The following is a 17062-nucleotide window of genomic DNA, read 5'->3' as shown; positions in this document are numbered from 1 at the left end:
GGATCCATTTGGTGGAAGAGGCGTGTTTGGCACAGTTTCACAGTGAACAACATCAGCTTTTCCTAACGGCCTCATACGATGGAACTTCTTTTGTTATGGGGGGTCGGTGGGGGTGGGGAAGAACTGCGAAGCCCCCAATTTAGCACGCACAAGCGGGTCCGGGTGGCGGGCTGCACGTCGCACACGCATGGGTGGCGGGGAGGGGACACCTGCGTGCTTTGTCCCACAGCGACGCCTGCCACGGACGCACGGGGCCGTAACGAGTCCTAGAGTGTTGGCTTTTTTTCCTATATTGTGCCCAATTAGGATGAATGCTCAGCATCACACCCTAAAAAACTTTGAATATCATGTAACAGGGAGCTGGGCTAGAGACAGGCTCCAAGATTTATTACCATTTCTAAATTTCATGAGTTCTATTGTTTCCTGCGTCCATTACCAGCGTTAGCTCTAATGAGGATCCTGGAAGAAGAAAAAAAGCTGAAAGGAGGAAACGCGGCCCCTTCTCCTTCCCACCTCCCAACACCCACCTGTTCTACCCGCAAAGTGACTCTTGCGCTCTGACCTCTTCAGGATTGGGGCAGAGTGTCTTTTCTCTTTATTGTATGTTCCTTCATAGCAAGGTACAAAGCAGCAAGGACAATCACATTAGAAATGTTGTAAAGACTCACCATGTTTTTGTGGGAACTGGGCCACAAAAAAAGCATTTATGCTACAAACTCGGACTTACTCTTAAGATCATATCAGGGATTTAAATATTAAATGGAATGATTATCATGTAATACCTTGATAATTTAAAAGTTTTCTTAAGATGATGAGAATGGCTAGAATGGGGAAGGTGATAGAATTCATCTGCCCTCACCGCCTTCTTTTTTCCAGGTGTGAAATTCACGTTGCAGGAAGGACACTGACCCACCTCCCCGGGACTACTCGAGACCCCCGGCAAAGTTGCGTCCCTGGTGCCCGGGGAGCGCGGCGGGACTCTCCTGCGACACAGTTTTCTCAGGGCATTGCAGTGCTCTTGGCCACTAAGCAACTTCGAGAACTCAGACCGTCATTCGGGGCACACTAATTTGAGTTCAGGGATTCTCCTCGCCAACTCTTATCCTAAACTTCGCAGAAACCCTATCATTTAAGTGCCGACTCTTCTAGGGAGGCGTTATCCTTCTTTTCCGAGTCCTTGATTTGTTTCTTGTCTACACGTACTTATAAATGCAAGTGCATTTCCTTCCGGGCCGAATCAGGTTAAGTGTGCAGGTCAGTGGCATCCTCCCCTCTTAAGCTGAGAGTGGGCAGTGAAATGAAAGGGCTCTGAGCGCTCCAGTCTCTCTGGCATGCTGCCGAGGACCGAGACACTGACCCTCAGCCGCCAGCTGCGGATCCCGGGAGGGCGCTTGCGGGCCCCATGGGGGCGAGGTAGGGGGGCTGAGTAGGCACCCGGGACCGGCCCGAAAGCGCACGCCCCACCCCAGCCGCCACCCAGTCCCAGAACCTAGAGGGGCCTGCAGGGTCGAGCGGCGGACCTACCCACCCGAGAGCTGCTCGGCGAAGGTCGCGGGTTTGAGGTTTCCACCATCCCCAACAGCGGGAACTTCAGCTGAGAGAACTCCCGGGGGGGCTTTCTTGACGCCGCGGGGACTGGCGAGCCGCGAGCCAGAATCTCAGTGGGAACGCGAGTGAGTCCAAAGTGGCATTCCTGCGGAAAGCAGGCAACTTATTTTTTTGTTTTTTCCTGGCACAGCAAACGTTGCAGGGGTGGTGCTCGGACGCTAATTTGAGGGAAGACGGGGTGGGGGGTGGAGAGAGAGTTTAATGGGGGGTGTGCAGCTTTTAGAGGATTCCAGAACCCGTCCCCCAAGCCGGTACGCTCGTTGGAGGTTCTGGCGCTTGCACCCATGAGCAGACCCTTGTTCCACGACAGCGGGGGCTGGGGCTTGTAAGGGAGTCCAGAGTGTTTAATGCGCAGCCCCGACCTCCCGCTCGAGAAGGTTATTTGCTCTTTTGAGTCTCCGATGCGAGGCCACACTGGAAGGCAAGGCTCGGGTCATTTTCAGAGCCTCTGTAAAGGACAGGCCGCCTACCGGGGGTGGAAATCCTTAATTACACCCTTCTGCCTCGGATTCCTTCTCCCCGGCAGCGGCTTGCGCTCCCACCTCCTCGGGTGACTCAGCTGACCTGAAATGCCCATCCGATGGCAGATCAAGAAAAGTAGTTTTCTAAGAAGGTTAGAGGTGTGATTACACAGGGAAGTGTTTACACTGAAGTCCAAAGCAATTAAGCGCCCTCTCGCCCAAGCTCGTCTTCTCGCCACGCGCCGAAGGACAGAGCCGCACGCTTGGAGCCCCCCGCACTTCGTAGTTGCGCGTGAATTTCAAATTGCGCTGTTAAGTTCATTAGTGTTTGCAATCAGCGGCAGCCAGACCCCTCATCAGAGCCGAAAGCCGGCAAGAGCCATTCATCAGCGTGAAGTGTTATTCACGGATGACCCCTAAATCACGGCGAGAGTAGTGGAGGCCCTGATTGGCCACTGCGTGGGGGCCTCGGTGCTTTCCCGGGCCCGCAGCGGCCGGGAGGAGGGGAGGCAGGAGGGGCGGCCGACGTGGTTCAGTCCGGCAAATCCCATTTGACAGAGAAGGGCAGCAAACGGGGAGTATCTTTTTTTTTTTTTTTTTTTGAATAAAGAAGAAGCAAAATAAAGTTCCTGTCATCTTGACAAGTGGAGAAACGGAGGGAGTCAAAGATTATAAATGATCCAGGCCGGGTCCAGCCCGCCCTGTGATTGGGCTCTCCCGCGATCTGCACGGGGAGAAGCGCATGGTAGGCTGCTCTCCTCTCCTCTCCTCTCCTCTTCTCTCTCTCTCTCTCTCTCTCTCTCTCTCTCTCTCTCTCACACACACACACACACACGTGTACGCGCCTTGTCTCGGGCACACTCGGGCCGGCGCATTCCCCCGTCACACAATTCAGGTCCTGGCTGCTGCTCCCTGGCACCGCGCCCAGGTCGCTTCCTCACCTCTCCCTCCGCCTCCACCGCCTCTCAACCTCCAGCTCCCCCGGCCGAGGACCGAAAACTCCGGCCCAGCCCGGTCAGCCGAGGAGGAGAAGGCTGGAAGGGGACGGCGGGAAGAGAGAGAGGGGGAGAGCGCGGGGGAGGAAAAGAAAGTGAACTCATTGGCGCTCCGCGCGCGCTTCCCTCCCCTCGCCGCGTCCCTCGCCCGCCGCGGCCCGGAGGTGGGCAGGAGAGGAAGTTGTAACACTTGCTGTTCTCTCCCCCTCCCCACCCCCCTGCCGTCTCCCACACTCCTCTCCCTCCGCGGGGCCCCCTCCCCCGCGCCCCCGCTCCTTTGAATTGGGCAAAGCGCTGTGTGAACCGCTGCTCGGGTGGACGCGGCGGCGGCGGCGGCGGCCGGGTGGCGAGCCGAGCGCGGTAAGTGCGGCGCCGCCGCCGGCGCGCCCTCCTTCCTTTCTGGGGGTCCTAGTGCCCGGGCCGCGGCGCCGGGAGCGGGCTGGCGGCAAGAGGGGAACGAGCCGGGACGGCGCGGTGCTCCGAGCCACTGTGAGGGGCGGCAGTAAGTTGGCCAGCCCTGTCGGCGGAGGAGCATCTCCTCGCGCGCTGGCTTTCACCGTGTCTGGGCTCGCGGTCCCTGGCCTCGGTGTCCCCGCCCCTCCCGCGCACCCGCCACCTCGGGTTGCCTGCTCAGGTGGGAACTTCGTGCCGGGGCTTCCCGCCTGCGGAGCCCGGCACCACGCGCCGGCTGCGGGGAGCTCCAGACGTCCCGGTTCCCCCCCAAGGAACGCGGCGCACTGGCTGGGCGCTCTGGGGGCGGGGAGTCCAGGCTCTCGTATTCTTGTCAGGGTGATCCCCAGTTTTGTGGCGGGGTCCCGCGTTCTCTGAGACGGTGTCGGTCAGGAACCGGTGGGGTTGCCAGAACGCGGGAAGCCCTGGGCTGTCACCCCTTCCCGGGGAAGTCCGTGGCAGACTTCTCCACTGCCAAGGAGCCAAGTTGGGAAGGAGTGGAGGACGCAGCGCGAGGGGCTGCGAGTGGTGTGGGAGTGGTGGATTACGACTGTAACTTGATCTGGAAACTCTGGCTGGAGCTGGAAACAAACAAGAAAAAAAAGAAAAAAAAGAAAAAAAAAATCCAGGAATAAGCACTACAAAATTTACAGATTTCTGAGGCTGCAGCGTGTTTTACAACTGGTGAGAAGGGACTTGGAAAATTTTAGGTTGAGGCGGGTTACTTCTGATTTTTGCTGAACACCTTATTATGCAGTTTGGATTTCATTCTTGCACTTTTAAGGTAGTTGTAAGGGTCACCTGCTAGTCCTTATTGCTCAAGTATTTCTATGTGTAATACAGCAAATGCATTTATTTTCTGAAGTCATTATAATTTAAAGCAAGAGAAAAGTTGCCAGGTACTTTTAGGTAAGTTCAGTGGAAGTGAAAGGGTGAGAGCTCGTCCTAGGACTTTTTATAGGGTCCCAAACATCTGGAATAGAAGACAAGACTACCTCTCCATAACACTCTATTTCTTATCTTTTGATAATGTATTTGTCAGGCATTTGTAGGCTCTGGCAGAATCCACTGTGTAGTCTTCACAAGAAATAGAAATAGGCTCAGGCAATACCTTTCCCTTCTGTTGTCAAGGGAAAAAAAAAAAAAAAGGCAGGACTGGCGTTTTTGGAAAGCTTGAAAGAGTACCTCAAAAGATGGTATTGTAACTGAACAGAACTGGGTGATTTGATTCCCTTGGTGTATTCGCCTAGAATATGATGCATCTCCACTCCAACTGCATACCTGAGGAAGTATTTTTAGCCTTTCTGGTAAATTAGGAACAGAGTTTAGGATGGAGAGTAATTGCATAATTTGAATTCATTATAGGCTTTACCATTTCAGTTGAAACGCAAGGTCTTCTAAATATCCTATATGCCTTGCCTTGTGCATCCCTTTATACATTTTTAATGATCTAAAACTTCTAGCTTGCATTTCTTCATATTTGAAATTCTTCTATGAGCCTTTAAAGTTTCAATTTGTGATTTTAAATGCAGAGCAAATATTTAATTCTTGCTCCAAGAGTGAGGTTAGTTCAGTAATAAGACTTGCTAATCCCACTTTAAAATGTCATGGCATTCACAAATTATTCCTGAATTCTTTAAAGATAGGTGTTATCAGGAATTTAGTTTTTCTATTGTGTATTTCAGGATTGTATGTATGCTTGTTGCATTTTCCTTAACAATCTTACCTTTTTCCTACATGAATTTTAACATTCCTCCTGTGCAGAGGTTCCACTTTTTTTCTCATAGTAAATATATTTTATTTTAGGTAACTTTAAAAAGAATATGTGTTATTAGAAAAACAGTTCCTATGGATAAGAGAAATATATTTTTACATACACTATACAATTTTTAATGGGTAATGTCTTTATACACTGTTATCTAAGTCAGTGTTTATATATTTGGAAAACTATATGTGCCAATAGCATCAATGTTAGCAACCCATAGACAGAGAATGTCAACCCAAATGAGGATTGTTGAATTATTTGAAATAAACCAGGTAGCTTGGTAGTAGAATTATGACTAGTCATTTTTCTAAATTGAATCATTTTATATGGCTGTGTTTATTTTTCAGAAAGAAATGTTTTAGATAAATTAAAGAGGATTTTCTGTGATCTTGTAGGCGTGTCATCAGTCTTTTGGCTAGTAAAGGGAACTTGCTTTATTAGGGTGAAGACAAAGAAAGATAAGGATGCTTATCTTTGAATAGAAGGCAGCTCCTAAAGAGAGTGAAAAGTTTTACATTTATTTGGAAAGAAACACTAGCTAAACAATAATAATCCAGTTAGCAAGTTCAAACTAATCTTTCTTAGCTTAGCTTTTGAAAGCCAAGAGTAATTATTCTCTCTGTAAAGAGTCAAGCAAATAAGAAACAAGGCACAAGTGGATAGTTATCTTGGTGAGTAGAATGATCTATTAGAAATGCTAGATGAACTCTGAGCTTCATGTAGAAAAATGATATCTTTTCAGTAGCTGTGAAAATGTATATGTTTGAAATACTGAAGTTTATTACAGTGAATCACAGTGATTCTGGAAATTAAGCCTGGAAGCCATGGCCAAAGTCTGACATAAAAGCACCATACGGCTAGCTTTATTAGTTTATTACTGCTGATTATTTTAATAAATATATGCACCTCTATTATTAAACTTTATTTTATCTTTAAAAAATTTTCTATCTCAGTGGTAGAGAATGGTCATTCAGGTATTTTACTTCCGTGAATCAGTGTATTCAGCAGCGTTAGTGAATTGTCTGCCCTTTTCTCCAAGATGTGCTGTAGAAGCCTGTTAAGCATGTTCAATTATACTTTGCTTGTCTGTTCAATGTTTTATTTGATAGTCAAATGTCTATTTTGACTTTCCGGATACTTTCTTTACTTACGATGAGAAAGTGAACAAAGAATAATTGACTACCAAACTTTTATACTGATCTACAACCAATTATGTAGTCCGTTGAATTTTCATTTGAAGTCAGTCTTCGTTTGGTTTTATAAAGAGAAATGATAGCCCAGAGAAGAATTTAACACATGTATTCAGAAAAAAACAAGTGTGCTGAGAAGATAGTACAACAACGCAGTGTTGTTTAAAAGTTTCAGCAACTAAGTTTTAAAAATTTACTTCGTGTGGGCTCCTTTTAGAACATATTTAAAACCTGATTTGGGGTTATCAACTGTTTTAAGAGTCCTGATGGAAATTTTGTGCTTATAAAAAACAAGCAAAACAAAACACCTTCTTTGTTTCAAAACTGATTAATTGTTGTGTCTTATAAAAGCTGATTTATTTCATAATTTTTATACCAAGCATTATCATTATGAAGCTCTCCTTCTAATTGTGATTAATGTTTCTGAGCAAAGAAGTGGTTTGGAGGGCTGCATTCATTTTGAGTGCTGTTATAATCAGTTTTAGATACAGCATTCCACAATGGATCAGTTTGCATCCAAACCTGCCTTATTATGTAGAATTAACTTGTTGGTGATTGATAGTAACACTTCTTCATCTTGAGAAGTCATTTGTTTTCAAACAAGTGTGATGGCTTGTCTGGGTTTCAAAACATCACTTCTCATAATTAAAACTTATTTTGGGGGACCTAATTGAACTTTCTAAGAATTGAATAAACCATGAGGAAACAATTCATGAAGACATTTTGACTAAAATAGTTTTTCCCCAAATACAATAATGCCTGAAGGTGTATTTTTGCTCATGAGTTAAAAATGGTAACTGTTATCCATCTAGGTTATTTCCTTTTTTGTTTGTATCAACATTATAGTTGAGTTTTTGAAGGATTTCTTAGAATTTTAGATGTATATCTTGTGCATATGTTATAACTTTATTTCACAAAGTGGTTGTAATCCTGACAATGAAAGGTGATGTTTGTGGAGTTGATTCTTTATCCTCTTTGGAAATGTGGAAGGATGGTGAATATTATCATCCCTACTGTGATATTTGCATTTGTTTCTTATTTATATTTGGTCTGCCTCAGCTTTATCAGCTTTTTATTCTCTTCTGAAAGGCCAGGTTTAAGATTTTCTTGGGCTTTGTTCCATATTGCATTGCTCACTGTGATACATGCTTATAGTCTCAATAAAATACAGTATTAAAAAAAGTGCAGAGTATAAGATTACTGTAGATAAAAATTCTAGTATATGCAAAGTGTATAGGGTTTTGTTACTCTTTAATAGGGCATGTATAGTTCCCACAATGGCTTTTTTGTTTTGTTTTGTTTTGTTTTTTGGCTTTCAGGGAAAAAAGACTTGATAGGAATTAAGTTTCCTGTTATATTTCTATTTTGTTCTCTGTAATGATAGAATGTATATTCTGGATTGGTTGTTTCCTGGTTAAAAACATTCCTTTGTAAGTGTTTAGACACTGTTAAAAGAACTATTTTAAAACCATGGTTTTAGGCAACCTTTAGAATCTAAACTAACAAAACACAAGAACATGCTCTAAGATATGTAAATATTTCATATACTCAGACAACAATAGAACTCATTTTAAATAAAGTATTCTATAGTTTTGATTTGATAACTCAGGTGACTGGTTAATTAGAATAGGTACATAGAATTCTCTTAAAAGATTGTGATCTACTTAAACTTGTTTTTCTGCCTTAAATAGTCTACTGGGTAGATGAATGTTGATATCATAGAGCATACTCATAAGTCATCAGCATAGATGATTGAAACTATGTAGTATAATTATGATAAGGAAAAGACTTTACTGCCTTGTTGATACCTTCTTGGACTCTTAGAAGAGCTAGGCATGGGGTAGCACTGACTTTTCAGACAAATATATGGTAAGTGTCAGTCTTAACTGAGTTGCAGGACTTCATTGAGATAATAGATAGTTTCTTAGGAACATGTATAGAGTAAAACATAGCAACATATCACCAACCTATAGCTACATTTCTTTTTTCCTAAGCTTAAGAGTTGGTAATGGTTTATGAAGATGTGGCCTTTAAAAAATAACATTCTGAAATTTATAATTCTCTGGTGTACAGTAGAGCATGCAAAAAGAGATAATCCCTTTTAAAAATGAAATGTTTTGAGAAAGCCATAGTGCATATATTCACACTTTACATTCAATTATATGAAAGTCATTGCAACATGCTGTTTGATGATAAAGTATTTTCAGGTATGGTGGCATGCGCTTTACTTCTCTGAGAGTAGTTGTAGTTGTTAAGGGGTGGGGAGGATGTGATTTGGTTTGCTTTGGGATGGGATCATATTATTTAATAACAATCACCTCTTTTATAACTGAGTCTATTGTGTCTCTCCTTCAAAACCAAAAGGAGAGAGAAACAGTAGCGAATATGAATATGAATCTCATAAAGAGTGATGGTCCTTTGAGAGTTTTCTGTGTGTAGCAGGGTGTTTGACTAGAAAAACAGTCTATATAGGGCAGATTTTGCCATGTAAGTTGATTGGGTAAGTACAGAAGAAAATTAACTTCTAGATTGTTTATACTGTTATATATATTTTCAATCCTTACATAAGAAAAAGAACATCTTTTTTATTGTTATTAGTCCAAGAAATTCCAAATATTGTATACAGTTCTTTATATTGTTGGAGAAAAGAAAATGTCTAAAGGGCTCTGTTTTGTAGCTACGCTTTCTTTGTATATGGGACTGAACACCTAAAGTTATAATTTTCTAAGTAGAGACTTAAAAAAAAGACTGCAATTATGACCACTTAGGAAATAACTTATAAAGGTTGCTAATTTTTGAAGATATGTCTCTTAATCACTATGGTTTATTTATTTATTTGTTTATTTATTTATTTATTTCTTCAAGTATTATTTTTATTTGCCAGAATTCTTGTGATAATTCCTCTTCAGATTGCCATAGCTTAGAAAGAAATAACGGTTTGGTAATCGTTGTCTTTCTTCAGTCAGATTCTGAAGCACCTCTGAATAGTAAGATGATGTGAATTTCTGGTCCCCTCTTTCCCCAAAGAACAAAAAGAAGCTACTCGTCTACTACAATGGCTTATTTCATCTTCAGTAAGCTCAGCTAATATTTTATTATTAGAATTATTGACACTCAATCAGAGTGAGGAGGTGTCTTTTTTGATAACAGGGGCGTTTCCAAAGAAGAAGTCCTTCCTCAAGACAACTCAGCATCTCTATTGTGTTCAGCATTTGGCTTCTGTATTACTTGGAAGGGTCTCTTAGGAGAGCTAATGTACTTGGACTACACATCAGAAGGTATGTTATGCAGATAGTGAAAAGACAAAATGGAGTTATTTTAATTTAATTTACGTGGAGAAATGCATGAAGTTTGTTAAGTGAGTCTGCATGGACTACAAGCAAATATATTATTTTTGGGACGTTTGCTTTAATAATATAAGTGAACCTACTGAAAAGTATACTTGTTTATTCTTAGCCTACCAAATGCTCTTTTAAAGTGTAACATCTATGCTAATACTTTTATGAGAGAATTAGAATTTGTAAACAGGTAGGTGGAAAAAACTGGCATTGGTCTGGGTCTTTTAAAAAGCTCTTTAAAAAAAATGGGCATAGGGTTTTTTCATTTTAAAAATTATGAAAGCCAGGAGAAGACAGCTGTAAATTTTATTTCTTTTGCATTTATAATAACTTCCAACTAAAGCTATTAGTCCTGTAGTTCTCGAAAAAGAACAAATCTGTGGCTTTTTTGTCTCTTAACAAAAATGGATAGATATATCTTATAAATAAGTGACTTTAATTGCATCTTAAATGAATAAAGCTTTAGTGTAATTAATCATATTTTGTATCTTGACATCACAAAAAATAAGGCAAGCGTCTTCCTGGGATGTTGCTGAATTTTAGGACAGACAGCATTACTGATAGTTGGAGAATAACTTGACTCAATTAAGATAACTGAAATGTTAATCCTCATCATCTTAAATAACATCCAAGAAACATTCCAAAAGAATTGGAAAAGCTTGTGAAAATAATCATACCTTCCAGAAAACATACACTTTGTTTGTTGTCTTACAAAGAGTCAGTGAATTTGGGTTCAGAAAGGGGTGAAGGCTGAAAACAACTTCTGCTGGGATGTTATCCTTCAAATTAAAAAAGAGCAGATGTTTTCCACCTACAGTATCTTTATGACTTGATATATCTATTTTAAGTTGTTTTTTTCTTCTTGAAGGCAGTAGCACAATTAACATTTAAAATAAATCATAATTAAAACAAAATTCAAAGATGTGTCTGTCAAACCAGAAATTAATCCTTACTGTTAGAGCAATTTTTATACTTCCTTATAATTTTCTCTTGACAAATACAAATCAAATACCCTACTATGTTTCTTGTGATTAAAACTTTAAAAGAATGCAAAATTACTCCCATGGCTATTTTTGTCCTAGAATATACATACTCTGAATGAGAAGACTCTGGGATTCCAAAATTTTTTAGCAGTATTGGTATAAAGTTGATTTAAGGTATTTTTCTTTAACTGTTACTAATTTTAACAATTACATGTGTGGTGGGACTTTGAATCAGTACGTTACTAGAGATAATTTTATCTTTTTTAAATGATAAACTTTTTAATGTTTTCTATTCTGTGTTACCACTGTGATATAATTTTCTGTATTGTTTATTCGGTGAGGATATAATTTACCTACTCTGTCTATCTATATTTTAATTTATATAATTTTAGATAGTATGTATGCACATGGTGGTGTAGTTTCAAATGAAAACAAAGCAATGCAGAAATGTAATTTTTAAAATTAATTTCATTTAAAAACTCTTTATGTAAGGGCTTGAGATAGTACATTTTAGTTAAAAGTGATGTCTCAAACAGAAAAGACCTCATTTTGTATCTTTCAAATTCAAATATTGTTTTACTAAAGATATTTATAAACCAGTCTTCATAATTTTAATTATTTACACTTATGGCTTTATCTTTTCTGTGTTTCAATTACTCAGGGAACTTCAGATTTCTCTTTATATGGCTAAATTGCTCCATAGTATACAACTAAGGAATGAAAAAATATTGGTTATCGAAACATATGCTAACTCACATAACAGTTTTAAAAGAAACCTGAAAGTAAGATGATCAGATTAATTTGGGTTCCAAAAATCAGAAAAATACCTTAATTGAATAAATATCACATTTTTACCTAATTTAGACACTTGATGAATAACATTAATATATAAGTATGCAATATCCATACTCAGATAATAAGAAAAATTATTTATTACAAAGTAAAGATTGATGATGTAGTTATATCATTATATTTAAGTCCTGGTGCAAGAATAGATTTATAAATATTAAGTTTTAAAGTATGTCCATTCCTGATATTCTTGATTAAAGTAATTGCATTAAAACTCAAGAATTGTTGCATTGTACTTAAAGTATGATGTAAGCAAGTTGGATCAATATTCAGTCATTATCTTCATGACAGAAGTCCAATCTCCTTTTCTTCAAGTTTTACATAAAATCTACACCGTCAAATAAAATAATTTAACTCAGCTGTGCCGGTGTTTGATATCGTGTGACAAAAGAGAGATGTAAAGAAGAGGACTGAGTGCTTGTTCTATGAAATGCCATTAGTTAATTCCCTTCACAACATCTGATGAAAGTTTTAAAGAACTATATTGTACTGCAGATGAGAATTTTAACTTAGCAAGTTTGATGAATTTTATATCTAGTGATCTGCAAAGGGTAATGTGAATTACTTAAAACAAATCATTAAGGGATCACATATTTCATTTAAATGTGATGTGAGGTATATAGATTGGTTGTATAATTACCACTCAAGCTTTGAAAAGGGTGTAATTCACTTTGATAATTTCAAATGGTGAAGAAAGCAAAATATAAATAGTTCTCAATTTTGGAAAAATGCTATTTTAACATAAGCCCTCTAAGGATCATTTTATTTTAATCTATTTAAAGAAATCATGCCTTTTAGGGTATCTTTAATAATTTAATTTGAAGTCTGGCACATAACCTTTTGAGTTAGAAATAGATGTAAATTGTTAGTGTGTATTATGCACTCTTTTTTTCCCAAAGGAAAGTATCTCAAGGCTTTGGGGTGAGGTTCTGGTTCTTTTAGGATTAAGAATCATTGGTATAAATGGCTAATTTTTGTGGAAGAGTGTAACATAGTTTTTAAGTCCTGCTTATTACTTTTAAAAGAATATCTCATTGGGAATAGGAAACTTTGTGGATAAGCTACCACTCTTTGATGAAGGATTATACATTCTCCCCTAAATCTGTGATCCCCAGGATCCATTACACAATAGTTTTAACAAGTAGCACTAGAGTAGCTTGACCATCATTTCATTTCCTTTAAAAAGTCAATTGGTTCCTTTCCCAAATCTAATATGTATGTAGAATTTTAGTCTAAATATTTATTTAGGCACTTATAGATTCAACTCCTAAAGTCCAGAGCTTAGTATTTTTATGCAAGATAATGAAGCCAGAAAAGTTTTGAAGGATGCTTTTACATTTATGCCAAATGACCAGTGAATTGATTATTGTGGGGTACTCAGTCAGTTAAGTGGTTTGAATACTCAGTAAAATCTGCAGGGTAGGTGGCCTAATTGAAGTTCTTTGTAAGCTTTTCCCTTGTTAGTAATATTACAAGTAATTGAAAAGCAAAATAGTGAAATATGAAAATGAAGCCATCACATACATGAGAGTTAATTAATTTTCTCTAAATAGAAATAGTATGTAAAGTAGTGAGCATCTTATAGCATGCACAGATCATGGGTGAAAAACGAGAGAACCCTCTGTTATGTGATTATTTTTTCATTTTAGAAAGCAATTTCTTGTAGAGCATAAGAGTTTAGGAGAGTATGTAATATTCAAAGGTGGCCTTTATTCAGTTGAAGAAGCCTAATAAAAATTTAACTGTCAGACTTTGCACAATTAATAGTGCTAATATTATTTATATCGGTTTTAATTTAGTTAGCATTACTCAACTAGAAAGTACCTCATCCTATTAAATGGAAAAATATCAAATTTTGGTTTATTGAGACATGGTAACTGTAAAACACAAATGATGTGACATTAAAAAGCACAATTTATTGTGGAAATTAATTTACCTTAATAAATGAGCTCTTCTGAGGCTTCTAGCTTCTAAAAATTTTTAAAAAGTAACAAAGTTTATTTTTTATTTTGTAAATACATTTTCACACATAAAAATATAAAAGTTGCAAAATGAGAAAGTACATTTTTGTAATTTAAATAATAATAGATTTTCCTGTGCTTACTCATTGAAGCATATTGTAAACTTTCAAAAGATGGGTCTTTGCGAGTATAGTATTCTTATTCTGAATTATCATACTTTTTAAGGTTATATTTTTCTTAATTTATATACATTATAAAAGGTATATGAATCTAAAAACTTGTTTTTATTCTTACTTAAATGCAAAATATTTTTAGTGGGAAAACAATTTTAAAGATTATTTTTTAATGATCACTTTAATATGGCAATTATTTAATTCCTCATAAGGGGCTTTAGACTTTTCTAACTGGACTAAATATGCTGTTAAAATATAAAAGTACTAGCTAGAAATGAGCTCGAAATTACCAAATTTCAATAGCTGTTTAGAATGAGAATTTAAAGAAGACCTTCAAATACTTCATATAAATGTTATTATCCAGTTTCCAAGTTATTACCACTAAAATACCAAGTTTGAAGCATTTCTTAAATAAGTGTCTGACTGAGAAACATTATTCATTTACTATTTTCAATTCCTAAAATGTATGTGTTTTGATTTAGTCTATGAAAGTAATACAGATTAAGGATATTGAAAAGTAGGCTTTCCTTCTTTCATCAGCTCTGTAGCTGAACCCTTACAATCCCTTTCTTCATTATTCTAAGCCACTATCAGATTCTGATCTTTGCTGCCTCGGCAGCTGTTTGAGAATTTCTCTCTCTCTCTCTCTCTCTCTCTCTCTCTCTCTGTTTTTTTTTTTTGCAAATGTAATTACAAGTACATGTGTTTTGTGCAACTCACTTCCTATAAATGTTGATAAAGGAAGGTTAAAGGACAGCAGGGCTGTCCTGTGTATACATCCATGGACAAATCTTTCAGTTTTAAAGTCATTATGTCAGCGGTTATTAGGAAGAATGGCAAGTATTAAAACACAGTTTGATTTAACTAATATCAAACAATAAAACCACTGAAAATTTAATAATTTTTCCAGAGCAAGTACCTTTTTATGGTGTTAGATACCACTGAATCAAATGGTTACCACCCTGCTATTGGCCATTTTTCTAAAGTGATGGTCATAATTTAGACTGTAAACAAATACCACAGTTGCTTTCTTCACTTTTTAAGACCCCATTAAAATATATTATGAAGGAAAAAAAAAGATCAGTCCCTTGCATTTAATTTGATGTGCCAAGTTTGAGAATGACTAGTGTTGTGTTAATGGGCATTTAACAGATATGTAGTGATTTAATAATCCTGTGGAAAATAGTGTGTTTTTGAAGAAAATTCAACATATTTACTTGCATTAATATAATTTAATTAATATGTAAAGAATAAAATTGTCAACTTTGACCATATGTTAAACCTCAGGAACTTATAAATTTCTCAACTTTTAAAGATAGCCTTTCTTCTCCTTTATTTGTAATATCTCTTTGTTGTAATATCAGATGTTTTTCCATCTCTGCATACAGGAGAATTTTCCCTATTCCCAGAATAGGGAAAGATACTTTCTAACACTGGAAAAGTGTAGAAAATATTGAGTTTAGTGCTCACTACTTTAGTTGTCAAATAAGTTGCTTATATTTGTTTTCTTATTTAAGATTCTACTGAATATCTTATCTGATGCAAATTCTCTGGAGTACAAGTAATGCAGAGGAGTGGGGAAAGTTAAGCTTCTTTTGGAGATGATAGACCTATACATAGTACCTCATTTTTCTGATACTTTGTGTGTTGATTGTGGAAAAAAGTATTCAAAGTGTAAGATCAAATGTGAAAAATAGTTTCAGAGAAACTTTTGAAAATGCTTCAGGGGAAGAAATATACTACTTTCCAGTCAAAACTTGAAACCATCCTTTCACATTTCATGTACTAAAAACTAAATAGCAAACAACTGCTGTTGAACCTATAAGAATTATGAAGCCATAGAAATGTAGCAAAGTTCTGCTCTGATTTGGACTTTGTGAGTGTGTGTGTGTGTGTGTGTGTTTGTGTGTGAGCATGCATCTGTTCCTTATTGACACAGGAGTTTTCTTCCTTACCCAATTTCTTTAAATCAAACTAACCATATTTCCAGTCCTCTTGTGTCCAAGTCACTGATTAGGAGAAATAAGAAATACTTTCAGACCCCAAGGAAGTTTTCATTTCTAGTTGAAGCATGATATAAGAAGAGAACTGTTAGTAATTAAGTGTACTGAGAAAGTCAAGAGGGGTGATAGAAGAATTGCTACCTTGTCACATTGTACCCCTGGATCTCTGATACTCCAAAGAGCTGAGTGACGGGAGTACAAAACCTAAGGCTTCAGCTCACACCTTTTCTGCCACATGCAGATGTTTACAGTGATTTTAAATGTCTGTGGGGCATTGGAAAGGGCATGAGGGAAACTACCAAAAATAACAAGGTGCCCAGAGGCCCACAAATGTTTAAAAGGACAGTGAAACTGAACTTGTGGCTATCTCCCCACTCTACCCACCATGGCATAGACACCCAACAAGATGGAGCATTAAAAGCCAGTGACCTGGAAAAAATGAAGGCTGATCATTAGTCTCCTGTCATGTGGAATAACCCGGAAATATGATTTCTTTGTTGCACACTTGTCCACAAAAAGCCCTATGAAGGCAGAGACCCTTCCCCTTGTCAACTTCTGGCACAGCCCCTGACCCTGAGGAGAATAGTGCCTCTCCACAAAAGTCTCGTGTCCTCTAGATAAAGGTCATCACCTGCAACCATTCAAATTCTAAAAGTCTCTCATTCTGTTATTTTAAGATAGCCTTTGATTCATGATAAATAGGTAGTCCCAACAAAGAGTCATCCTCACTTAGAGAATAAAATACACGGCTATGGACTGTAGATCTCTGTAAAAAGACAGGAATTTGTTTAGGAGAGGTAAGGGGATTCCAGGAAAGGGAAGCAGGATAAGCAACAGAAAAATCAAGGACATTGAGCCCAAATTCACAAGCAGGTACTGTAAGTGCCAGCAGGTAATATGGAAGGATGAAATGCTCCATGTTTTTTATACTAAATTTTCACTTATACAAAAATGTGTTCTCTCTTATTTCTTATACCATGTAGTTCTGTCTTTCATTTTCTAACTTTTTGGAAGAGACTAGGTAAAGATAAATATTTCTTTACTGTTAGGAAAGCAACCAAGCAGTTTGAGGATAAATGAAGTCGACAGCCTCAGAGTCAGAGAAATATAGGGAGTGGTGGGGGCTGAACTGAAGGGCGCATGCTTTATCCAAAAGAAGACACCACGTCGCACCTCTAGACTAGTTTTTGCCATGTGGAGTAAAACCTAATGTTGCCAGATTGTCTGATTTTTCAAGAAATGCCAGAATATGAATTATGTGAAATCTCTAGATTTTCAAATGTTAA

General features: G+C 38.4%; 1 protein-coding gene across 8 annotated transcripts in view; it reads left to right on the top strand.

Moving 5' to 3' along the window:
- TENM3 (teneurin transmembrane protein 3) overlaps window positions 1–17062 on the top strand; it is a 1405686-nt gene that overhangs the window by 711645 nt on the left and 676979 nt on the right. Inside the window, exon 1 of one of the 8 annotated variants that reach the window (XM_077144568.1) lies at window positions 3368–3424. The exons of the other annotated variants lie outside the window; for them this stretch is intronic. The gene's annotated coding sequence lies outside the window, so the exon portion shown is untranslated. Of the gene's footprint in view, window positions 1–3367; window positions 3425–17062 lie in introns of those variants that run through there. 8 annotated transcript variants of the gene reach the window in all.

This window comes from Tamandua tetradactyla, chromosome 26, assembly GCF_023851605.1.
Source record: "Tamandua tetradactyla isolate mTamTet1 chromosome 26, mTamTet1.pri, whole genome shotgun sequence".
Classification (NCBI taxonomy): Eukaryota; Metazoa; Chordata; class Mammalia; order Pilosa; family Myrmecophagidae; genus Tamandua; species Tamandua tetradactyla.
Note: the sequence above shows the minus strand (reverse complement) of the source record. Positions and strands in the feature narration are given on the sequence as shown.